Below are 12,941 nucleotides of genomic sequence, written 5' to 3' on the forward strand. Positions count from 1 at the left end.
CTTCTTGGGCACCATGACAACATTGGCGAGCCACTCGGAATGGTGTACCTCGCGAATGAAGTTGGCTACCAAAAGTTTAGCCACCTCCTCTCCGATTGCCTTCCTCTTGTGTGCGGCGGACCGACGCAGGCGTTCTCGGACGGGCTGAGCAGCAGGATCCACATGCAGTTGGTGCTCAGCCAACTCCCTGGGTACACCTGGCATGTGAGCGGGCTTCCATGCGAAAATGTCCCAGTTCTCACGGAGGAATTGGATGAGCTCCGCTTCCTATTTTGGATCAAGGGTGGTGGAGATGTTTGTCGGGGCAGCAGTGTCGTCCGTCGGGTGGATGCTGACCTTCTTCGTGTCTCCTGCCGACTGGAATGCGGATTCCGCAACTGGCTTCTTCAAACGCATCAAGTCAGCGGGGTCGGCTTTCTTCTTGTACTCATCCAGCTCGAGGATAGCCATCTGCTGATCGGCAATCCTCGACCCCTGCTACAAACACTCCTCGGCTCGCTGCCGATTGCCTGTGACAGTGATCACACCTTTGGGACCTGGCATCTTCAGCTTCAGATACATGTGACATGGACGGGCCATGAAACGCGCATACGCCGGACGGCCCAGAATCGCATGGTATGCACTCTGGAAGTCCACCACCTCGAATGTCAGCTTTTCCTTGCGGAAGTTCTTGTCGGAGCCGAAAACGACGTCCAACGCGATCTGGCCGAGTGACTTGGCCTTTCGTCCAGGGACGACTCCGTGGAAATGCATGCTGCTCTCGCTAAGTTTGGACATCGGAATGCCCATCCCCTTGAGAGTGTTGGCGTACATGATGTTCAAGCCGCTGCCGCCGTCCATGAGGACTTTGCGCAGTCGGACTCCCTCCACCATCGGGTCGACGACCAGAGCCTGCCTCCCTGGGGTGGGCACGTGTGTTGGATGATTCGACTGGTCAAAGGTGATCGCAGTCTGAGACCATTTGAGGAACATGGGGTTGGTTGGGGTGGCCATGTTCACCTCCCTGTTCACCAGCTTCAGTTGACTCTTGCTTTCCACGTCACCAAAAATCATCAGTGTTGCATGGACTTAGGGGAACGGATCCTCCTTGTCTTCATCATCCTGTTCATTGTCCTTTTCACTCGGCTGCCCTTCGCTGAACCCTTGGATCAGGAGGCGACATTTCTGAGTGGTGTGCTTCGGGAAGATGGCGTTGCCTTCTTCGTCCATATTCGTGTGGATTGGACATGGTTGATCCAGGATGGAGTTCCCGAACTTCTTCTTCTTGGGGGTGTGCTGAGCTTTCCCCTTGCCCTTGAACTTGGCATTGGTAACGGCTGCTGCCTCTGCCTGCGGAGTGGACGGAGCTTTCTGCTTCTACTTCCGATTGTTGTTCCCATCTCCATCGGCGACTGCCTTATGCTTGCCGCTACGTATGCGGTCCTCTTCTTTGCCATTTGCATAGCGTGCCGATATCTCCATCATCTTGCTCATGGAGATGTCGCCTGTCCAACCGAACTTCAGGTACAGATCTCTGTACCGCACGCCTGCCTTGAAGGCACAGACTGCTTGGTGCTCTGTGACGTTCTCCACCGTGTAGTAGAGGGTCATCCAACGCTGGATGAAATCGCGCAGGGTCTCATTCTGCTTCTGGTCACGGTGCTAGAGCTCCATGAGACGAGCAGGGCGTTTGCACGTGCCCTCGAAGGTCCTGATGAAGACTCTGGCCAGATCTGCCCAGCTGTAGATGCTTGAAGGGGCCAACTGGTTCGGCCACGCTCGTGTCGAGCCGTCGAGCATTAGGGGGAGATGTTTCATGGCGACCTGGTCATCTCCGCCACCGATCTGGACCGCCACTCGGTAGTCATCCAGCCACGTTTCTGGCTTGGATTCTCCTGTAAACTTGCTGATCCCCGTCGCCAATCGGAAGTTGGGAGGGATGTCAGCTGAACGGATGGCCTGACTGAAGCACTCAGGGCCAGAGACGATGGTCTTGCTTCCACCCGGACGGTCTCTATCGTGACCATCACGGTGGGCTCGACTCCTGTCGACCTTCCTCTGGGCGATGTAGCCTCTTGCGTCGGGCTTTGGATCATACGTGTCACCGACTTGTGACATCCTCGACTTTTGCTACAGTGATTATTGTAATTAAGCTACAGTGATCAACCGCTAACGATGCCACGTCATCGGATTCCCATCTTAGACCCGCGTTGATTCGAGTCTGTCCAGATCCAAAAATTGAAAACAAAACGAAGAGTACGTTATGAGTTCATTGCAAATATTAAAAGAATATATATGTAAGAAAAAGGAAAGTGTTAAAGAAATAATAATGATAAAAGAAAGAAAAGAAAACTGAAAGAAAGAAATGATAAAAAGGGAAAAGGAAAACAAATTAAAAAAAAAAAAGAAGAGCAACCCCACCCCCTGGCCCAACTGGGCTCAAGGCCCAGCCGGCCACCCCCCCCCCCCCATCCCGCAACCCTAGCGCGCCCCCCCTGGCGAGCAGCCTCCCTCGCTACTCCCCTCCCCCCCCCCCCCCCCCCCCGTGCGCCGCCGCCAGCCACCCCCCTCGTGGGGGGGGCCCACCCCACCCACTGACGCTCCCTCCCTCTCGTGACTCTCTCCCTGCCCACGAGACGCCCCCCTCACCCCACGCCAGACCGCCCCTCCCCACGACTCGCCTCCCTCCTCTCCACCTCGCCCGCCTCGGCCGGCGCCCCTCCCTGGCCGGCGCGCCTCCCCTCCCCGCCGGCGAGCAGCCCTCTCTCCGTTGAGCCACCCCGGCGGCCTCTCCTCCTCCCGCCGGCAGCCCCCCCCCCCCACGACCCTCCTTCCCGCGGCGAGCCCCGGCCGCCCCTCGGCCTCCTCCTCCCCGCGGCGAGCCCCGGCCCCCCCGTCGGCCATCTCCCGCTCGGTCCGGGAGGGACCGGGCAGGGAGACGTCATCATCTCGCCGGATCCGACCGGCTCCCCCTCGCCGGCACGTCACCACCATCATCACCGTCCCCTCCACCACCGGAACCACGCCGTCTCCACCATCAACTTCGTGCGAACTCCGGCTTCACCGGGCCGTCACGTCACCGTCGGTGAGCCCCTCCTCGGGCTCCTCCCACCTTGTCGTTCTCCTCGACGTCCCGGTTCCGTTCCGGCAATCGGGGCCTCGATCCGTCGACGGTGGACTCCGGTAGGAAGATTTGAAGTTTGTGTTCTTCTAGGTGGAGTTAGAGAGAGTTCTCTGTCTCTGTTAACACAGAGAGAGAGAGATGAGTGTTGAAAAGAAAGATGAATAAAAAATAAATGATGTATTAAATGTGTATGTATGTATGTATGTATGTATGAGATGTGATGTATGTATTTGCGTATATGAATATTTAGAGGAATACGATATTTGCACGGTTAGGTATCTAATAATAAAATAGGAAAATAACCTTAGGTCACTTACCGGTGGGGCCAATGCACCCGCTGTCTATGACAGGGAGGCCCCACGCAATAGTTAATATAAGTAACAAAAATAATGTTTTATTAAATAAATAAATAAATAGATATATTAGTTAAAATAATTAATTAACATAATTATAGTATGCCACGTGGGTCCCTCGTTAAATTAATCTGATTAATAAATATTTAATCTTAATAAAAACTTGTGCCTATGACGTTCGGGACCCGCTGGTCAGTTGACCGGTCAAATGTTGATATCAGCCTGACATCGCGGTGATGTCATAATATGATTTTATTAAATCTTTTAAATCTGTTTTTAATTCCTAAATAATTAATAACACTTTGAAAATTAATATTAAATAATCCGTAAGTCAGATCAAAATAATTTCAACATGAAAGTTGATCAACAAAGCGAGACGAACCCGGATACACGGCCCGTTCGTCTGTCACGCGTCCCTAGCATAGCAAACATGGAACTTTTCCATCGTTTCCAGTATAACCGGTAGTAGCCCGAGACCCGGAAAATATCATCAGATATTCTCCGACCCGTCTATGACGGATGTTGCTGCGTTAGCTCATGTCTAGCCTGCATATTTCCATGTCATGCTTTGTGTTGCATCGGTGCTATTATTTATTGTTTCTTCCCCCTCTTCTTACCGGTAGACCCCGAGACTGACGCTGCTGCCGGGTACATCTACGACCCTGCCGATCAGTCCTTTGCCGCAGAGCAGCAAGGCAAGCAAACTCCCCTTGATCATTCCTATATCGCCTATGTCTTTCTTCCTACTGCTTGCATTAGTATTTTGCTACTGTTGTAGTTAGCTCCTATATCTGATGCATAGCCTGTTTTTGATGAACTGCTACTTTCAGTCCTGTACCTTTAACCTGCTTAGTATAGGTGGAGCAGTCTTCCCCTCTGACCCCGTAGTTCAGTTGCCCCGCTTGTTTTCAAATCTCGATCTCTTATCGACGAGCCAGACCCGACACAGCACGTTCACCCCCCCCCCCCCCTTCGTTGTACGACGCTACAGGGATACTATCGGGTACCGAGGGTGACACCTCGCTAAGTACTCCTGATGATATCTCTGTAGTATAGCTAGTCGGTCGTGGTTATCGAGGGTGATTCCTCTTTCACCATTCCCGATGACGTCTCTGTCGTGCCACCCCGCGAGTGTAGGACCCCCGAGGGTGATTCCTCTAAGCCCACCTTGGCGGGTACATCGTTCGGGATCCAACGAGGGTGATACCTCGGATCCCCCCCCCCCCCGATGTTACGACCACACAGTTACTCGACCATGTTACTGGGATCATTGGTGATTAGTTGTAAGCCGGGTGGATTCCCGCGAGACTGTGTTGCTGGCCTAATTAAAATGCTAATGGATTTGGGTATTTGATCTGGATTGGTCGGAGACCTTTTCGCACTAACCGGCTACGCGGGAAGAATTATGGGTACTCGGCGTCGCGGTATCAGCCGAAGCTTTTCAGATGCCAGCAGTGTAGCGGCGCGTGCCCGAGTGGTCCCGAGATGCATCGCGCTTGTGATTAAGGGATGCTAGGACTGACGTCGGCCGCCCACGCCACGTGCAGGAGCGTGAAGGGGAACTGGGCCCATGAACCCTTTGTGCTTAGGATTTAGACCGGCGGGCTGGCCTCTCTGATTAGTCTTAGGTGGGGCTGCGACGTGTCGATATTCCGAGGCCGGGAAGGACCCAGAAAAGTATGTCCGGCCAGAGTGTTATCGAGCGTGACGGGACATGTGGTGCACCCCTGCAGGGATGAAAATTAACTATTCGGATAGCCGTGTCCACGGTTACAGGACGACTTGGAGTTGTGCCCCGATCTTATACAACTACAATTGTTACTTAACTGGAATTAGTTTGCCTCGGGATTGCTTCCTCGCAGGGAGTCGAGGGAGGATCTTTAGGCGTGACCTCACTTTAATATTGCTGCAACAATATGACTATTTATGTTTTACCCCTGTTCTACTCTCGTCTATTGCTGCAAGGCCCTGAAGATGCTAGTCTTCGATAGGACTAGGCCTTCTCTCTCTATTCTCGCATTGCTGCAGTCAGTCCACATATAACCCCCTTCTTTGATACTGATGCATAATTAGAATAGTTCTGATGTAAGACTTGCGAGTACTTTGGATGAGTACTCACCGCTGCTTTGCTCCCCCTTGTCCCCTTGATCCGTTTGCTGCGACCAGATGATGAAGCCCAGGGGATGGAGGTCCCCGCCGCCGACGACTGCTACCCCGACGGTGCCTACTACTACGTGGAGGCCGCTGATGATCAGGAGTAGTTAGGAGGTTCCCAGGCAGGAGGCCTCGCCTCGTTCGATCGTTGTATCTTTTGTGCTAGCCTTCTCTAAGGAACCCCATGTTGTTTTATGTCTGTACTCAGATATTTGTTGCTTCCGCTGACTCGTGTGTTTATCGAGCTTTCGTATTCTGGCCCTCGAGGCCCCTGGCTTGTAATATGAAGCTGATGTTATTTTATTTGTGTCTACAGTTGTGTTGTGATATCCTCCCGTGAGTCCTTGGGTTTGATCGTACACATTTGCGTGTTTGGTTAGCGTACGATTAAGCCGAGGGCGTCACAAGTTGGTATCAGAGCCAACTGCCTGTAGGTAGCCCCCTTTCCAACTCCTTGGCCGAAGTTGAGTCTAGTGTTTTAAAAACTTTACTAACACTGATGTTGTGGCTTACGGGCCCACATCTCAATTGGGTGGTATTAGTATCTTTTACTCCTTTCCTATACTCTGGGCTCTACCTTCTCTTCTCTTTCGGGTCAAAGATTTTACTAACTTTAACATTAGGTTCTCGAATCACATCGATCCGGAGCGCTGGACTATCTACTCTTTTTCTCCTGAATATGTATTACACACACTGTCATTGACATCCGTCAATCTTATTTTCAGATGCGTCCCGCAAGACAGCACGTGCGCCTGACACAGGCCACTGAGACGACTAGGTTCCCGGTCATTTTGGTCGATCTCCTGACCAGGCTGGGATATCGCTGGTACCCCGAGTACACTGTGTTCGAGGATTTCCGCGAGTACAACCAGTACCAGTACTAGGTTGAGGTTCGCATCTTCGACCAGAAGGGCGGCGAGACCCTCGAGCGCCACGTGTTCTGTGGTATTGGAGTGTCGGTCGAGATGGCCGTCCATGATGCGGCCTACATCGCCATCACCCGTCTCCGTGGAGCGTACCCTCACCTGGAGGAGAGCCCTTTCAGATACATCCCGCATGCTCCTGCTGGGGATGAGACTGGGTCTGATCTCACTGCCTACGCTTCTGACGTTCGGGAGCGCAGCGACCGTTCCTACGTCGCTGTCTGCGCCCCCTACGTGACGCGTCGCTACGACGCGCGGATTCTGGTGCAGTACACTGAGGCAATGGATCGTGCTTTCCGAGCTCTGACTGTGGAGTTGTATGCTACGCGCGCTCGTCTTTACGACGCGTTGACAGAGCTGCAGCCATCACACTGTCCGAGGGTTCCACCTATGCGCATCCGCGAGCCGAGCAGGACAGAGCTACCATCAGCTCTCGAGTGGACTGATGTTGGGGGTAGAACCCCTGCACTTGGACCTCAGCTGCTCGACTGGATGCGGTACCCTCACCAGAGTCACAACGGGACACAGGGTCCTGTCCCTACCTTCTATCACCGCCAGCTACCAGGATTCGATCGTCCTCTCCGACGTTGATGTAGCCTTATCGCTACATCTCGTTGTGGTACTCTTCCACCGCGTGCCTGCGCGCCGCCTAGTGAGTCCAGGGTATCGTCAAATGCGTCCGGGCTATCGCCAAATTTCGAGTTTTTAATCGTTAGTCTGTAATCGAACTTATGTATGGGTCTGTATGTCGAACTCAACTACTATGGAGTATCTATCGCATTTCCCTTTCATTATGCTTGATTACTTCATGAATGCGTGCGATGCCTTTCAATTACTTTAAGCTAAACTACCCCTGCTAAATATTTAACAGGATGGTTAGACCAGTTGGCCGCCCGCGTGGCCCTGCCAACGATGCACCACCCCCGCCTCCTGAGTATATGGCGGGGATGATCCAACAGTTTGAGCTGAACCGCCAGTTTATGCAAGGGCTCATGGATCAGTTCCAAAGGCCGAACCTGAACCAACCGCAAGGCGTGACCCTGCAAGACTTCTGCCGTCTCAACCCTGCGATCTACCGCAGCTCAACTCAGCCTCTAGATGCTGATGACTGGCTCCGTGACATTTCTTACGAGCTAGAGTCTGCCAATGTGCCCCTGGCGAGCTATGTCAACTTTGCCGCCTACTTTCTGAAGGGTCCCGCTGCTCAATGGTGGGACAGCCACAGGCGCTCTCAGCCCGATGGAACTATCATCACTTGGGCAGAGTTAAAGGCTGCTTTCCGTGCTCGATACATTCCCCAGGGAATCATGGACCGGAAGAAGCGTGAGTTCCGCAACTTGGTCCAGGGCAACAAGACTGTGGATGCTTATCAGCGGGAATTTCTGGAATTATCTCGCTATGCTGAAGAAGACATTGCGACTGATGCACGCAGGCAGGAGAAGTTCCGTGAAGGCCTCCACCCTGATATCAAGCTGACACTCCTCGTTCAGGACTATGCTGATTTCGCCACCCTCGTGAACAAGGCTATTCAGGTTGAGACTGGTCTGCAGGAATACAAAGATAGCAGCAAGCGCAACCGTGACATGGGCTCATCTTCGGGCTCATCTGCACAGAAGCGGAAGATCTGGATTCCCAACAACATGTACCATGCTCCTGCTCCTGCTCCGAGGTCGTCCTATGCTGCACCTCGCCTGCCTCCTCCACCACCTAGGCAGCCGAGGCTCCCAGCTCCACCGCCTCGAGTTCCTCCTTCCCGTCCTGAGGACGGGCTGTGCTTCAAGTGTGGCCGTCCAGGTCACCGTGCTAGAGACTGCAGGCAGAATCAGAATCAGCTGGCACTTCCCGCAACTGGCCGTGGCAACAACCAGAACCGCAACTTCAACACTAAGCCTGCTTATGTTCGTGGTCAGGCCAACAACATTGATATGGGTCAAGCTCAAGACCAGCCTGCTACCGTGATGGGTACACTTCTCGTTAACTCAGTACCTGCTTCTGTATTGTTTGATACACGAGCATCGCATTCCTTTATGTCGGAAAATTTTGCATACATGCATGACATTAGGAGCGAAGAGATGAACATCCCGATAGTGGTAAACACCCCTGGGGGCGAATGCCGAACCTCTGTGGTTTGCCCCCATGTTCCAGTTGAAATTGAAGGATTAGAATTCCTTGCCAACCCCATCCTACTAAAGTCATCCAAAATTGATCTCATATTGGGGATGGACTGGTTGAAAGCTCATACGGCGTCGATCGTTTGTGCCACCAAAACCGTCCACCTCCTACACCCTTCAGATGAACTAGTAAGCTACCATGCTCATCTCGTCCGTAATGCTGAGGCACGACTGTATGCTTTGAATGCATTAAATGCGTCTCCTCTGGAAGGGATTGAAAACATACCAGTGGTCCGAGAGTTCCAAGATGTCTTTCCAGAAGAACTTCCGGGGATTCCCCCTGCTCGAGCTCTCGAGTTTGTCATTGACTTGGTACCCGGTACCACTCCTATTGCCAAGCGTCCTTATAAAATGCCACCACATGAACTCCTTGAACTTAAGCAAGAAATTGACAACTCGCTCCGTCTGGGTTTCATCCGTCCGAGTTCCTCTGCTTGGGGAGCACCTTCTCTCTTTGTTAAGAAGAAGGATGGGACAAATCGATTGGTTCAAGACTATCGTCCTATCAACCAGGCCACTATTCAAAACAAATATCCTCTCCCTCGGATAAATGATTTGTATGATCAACTTGTTGGTTCCACCGTTTTCTCTAAGCTCGACTTGAGATTGGGATACCACCAGATCCGTGTTCGCAAGGAGGATATTCCAAAGACCGCCTTTGTTACTCGATATGGATCATACGAGTACACCGTCATGTCCTTCGGCTTAACCAATGCACCGGCAACCTTCTCTCGACTGATGAATTATATATTCATGGACTACCTCGACAAATTTGTCGTGGTATATCTGGATGATATTCTGGTGTTTTCAAAGAACAAAGAAGAGCATGCTGAACATCTTCGTCTTGTACTGGATAAGCTTCGGGAGCATAAACTCTATGCGAAGTATTCCAAATGTGAGTTCTGGCTAGACGAAGTGACTTACCTTGGTCATGTGATTTCCAAGGATGGTGTTGCGGTCAACCCCGAACGAATTCAAGCTATTCTTGACTGGACTCCCCCAAAGAATGTCAAGCAAGTCAGAAGTTTTCTCGGACTCGCCAGCTATTGCCGTCGATTCGTCGAGAACTTCTCCAAGATTGCGAAGCCCTTAACCAACCTGCTTCACAAAGGTGTTAAGTATGAATGGACTGATAAATGTCAGGAAAGTTTCCAAGCGCTCAAGGACAAACTGACGTCCGCTCCAGTACTTGCTCCTCCAGATACAAAAAGGGATTTCGTCATATACTGTGATGCTTCTCGTCAAGGAATAGGTTGTGTCCTAATGCAGGATCGCAAGGTGATCGCTTATGCTTCACGTCAACTGCGTGCTCATGAAGAGAACTACCCAGGTCATGATCTCGAGCTTGCCGCAGTCATTCATGCATTGAAGGAATGGCGACAATACCTTGTCGGTAATCGCTGTGAAATCTACACCGACCATCAAAGTCTGAAGTACTTGTTCACTCAACCGGAGCTGAACCTGCGTCAACAAAGATGGATGGAGCGTATAGCAGATTTTGACTGTAGTATATCATATACCCCTGGCAAGGCTAACGTAATGGCTGATGCCTTAAGTCGCAAGTCATACTGCAACCACCTCCAGGTTCATCAGGTTCACGATCGTTTGCAAGAGGAATTCCGTAAGCTGAACCTCCACATTGTTCCTCAGGGTTACCTTGTTCCCCCTCCTGAAGAGTATCAAAAGATGAACCTTCGTGTTGTTAATCAGGGTTCCCTCGGTAACCTAGTGGTTGAACCAGATCTTGTGAGCTCCATAAAGAATATACAAAACTTTGACGATGATGTCGACAAGATTAAGAGCTATATTGCAAAGGGTAAACCCTCCTTTTTCACTGTTGATGAAGGTGGCGCCTTGTATTTCAAGGGTCGCCTATTCGTCCCAAATAAGAAGGAAAATCTCAGGATGACTGGGAAGGTGATGGAAGAAGCTCATGACACACCATTGTCTATTCACCCGGGTAGTACCAAGATGTACCAAGACATCCGGCAAAGATTCTGGTGGCCCAATATGAAACAAGACATTGCACGCTATGTGGCAGAATGTGATATATGCCGGCGTATCAAAGCAGAACACCAAAAGCCTGTTGGAACTCTGCAACCTATCTCTATTCCAGAGTGGAAATGGGACCATGTTGAAATGGACTTTGTGACTGGTTTTCCCAGGTCTCAGAAAGGTAATGATGCTATTCTTGTCGTCATTGATCGACTGTCCAAAGTTGCACATTTCCTGGCCGTCAAAGAAACGATTAATGCTAGTCAGCTGGCAGATCTTTATATGTCAAGAGTTGTTTCACTTCACGGTATTCCGTTGGTAATCAGTTCGGACCGTGGCAGCTTGTTCACTTCAAAATTCTGGGAAAGTTTTCAGAAGTCTATGGGGACTCATCTGTCCTTCAGCACTGCATTTCATCCTCAATCCCAGGGACAAGTTGAACGAGTCAACCAAATTCTCGAGGACATGCTTCGAGCTTGTGTCATTTCTTTCGGTAAGAAATGGGAGGAATCTCTCCCGTATGCCGAGTTCTCTTACAACAATAGCTATCAAGCTAGTCTGAAGATGGCCCCTTTCGAAGTATTGTATGGGCGAAGGTGTCGGACTGCTCTGAATTGGTCAGAAACTGGGGAACGATCACTCTTCGGTCCGGATATTATTCAACATGCCGAAGATCAAGTCCGTATTATTCATGAGAATCTGAAGGCTGCTCAGTCTCGTCAGAAGAGTCAGTATGACCGTCATCATCAAGATATGGTCTATCAACCTGGCGAAAAGGCTTATCTTCGTGTCACACCAATGAGAGGTGCACACCGTTTCGGAATCAAGGGCAAGTTAGCTCCTCGTTATATTGGTCCTTTCACTGTTCTCGAAAGGCGTGGAAGAGTGGCTTATCAATTGGAACTGCCGGCGAACCTTTCTCAGGTTCACGATGTCTTCCATGTTTCTCAGCTCCGTCGCTGCTTCAAGGACCCTATTCGAGCAGTGGATCACGATATGCTTGAGCTACAACAAGACCTCTTTTATAAAGAGCATCCGGTCCGCATTGTCGACCAAGCTGAACGTAAAACTCGTCGCAAGGTCACCAAGTTCCTTAAGGTGCAGTGGTCAAATCACTCTGAAGATGAAGCCACTTGGGAACGCGAGGATCATCTTCGTGATGAATACCCCGGGCTTTTTCCCTCTACCTCTTAATTCTCGGGACGAGAATTCTTGTTAGTAGGGGAGAATTGTGACATCCTCGACTTTTGCTACAGTGATTATTGTAATTAAGCTACAGTGATCAACCGCTAACGATGCCACGTCATCGGATTCCCATCTCAGACCCGCGTTGATTCGAGTCTGTCCAGATCCAAAAATTGAAAACAAAACGAAGAGTACGTTATGAGTTCATTGCAAATATTAAAAGAATATATATGTAAGAAAAAGGAAAGTGTTAAAGAAATAATAATGATAAAAGAAAGAAAAGAAAACTGAAAGAAAGAAATTATAAAAAGGGAAAAGGAAAACAAATTAAAAAAAAAGAAGAGCAACCCCACCCCCTGGCCCAACTGGGCTCAAGGCCCAGCCGGCCACCCCCCCCATCCCGCAACCCTAGCGCCCCCCCCCCCCGGCGAGCAGCCTCCCTCGCTACTCCCCTCCCCCCCCCCCCCCCGTGCGCCGCCGCCAGCCACCCCCCTCGTGGGGGGGCCCCACCCCACCCACCGATGCTCCCTCCCTCTCGTGACTCTCTCCCTGCCCACGAGACGCCCCCCTCACCCCACGCCAGACCGCCCCTCCCCACGACTCGCCTCCCTCCTCTCCACCTCGCCCGCCTCGGCCGGCGCCCCTCCCTGGCCGGCGCGCCTCCCCTCCCTGCCGGCGAGCAGCCCTCTCTCCGTTGAGCCACCCCGGCGGCCTCTCCTCCTCCCGCCGGCAGCCCCCCCCCACGACCCTCCTTCCCGCGGCGAGCCCCGGCCGCCCCTCGGCCACCTCCTCCCCGCGGCGAGCCCCCCCCCCCCCCCCCGTCGGCCATCTCCCGCTCGGTCCGGGAGGGACCGGGCAGGGAGACGTCATCATCTCGCCGGATCCGACCGGCTCCCCCTCGCCGGCACGTCACTACCATCATCACCGTCCCCTCCACCACCGGAACCACGCCGTCTCCACCATCACCTTCGTGCGAACTCCGGCTTCACCGGGCCGTCACGTCACCGTCGGTGAGCCCCTCCTCGGGCTCCTCCCACCTTGTCGTTCTCCTCGACGT

This window comes from Hordeum vulgare, chromosome 6H (genome assembly GCF_904849725.1).
Source record: "Hordeum vulgare subsp. vulgare chromosome 6H, MorexV3_pseudomolecules_assembly, whole genome shotgun sequence".
NCBI lineage: Eukaryota > Viridiplantae > Streptophyta > Magnoliopsida > Poales > Poaceae > Hordeum > Hordeum vulgare.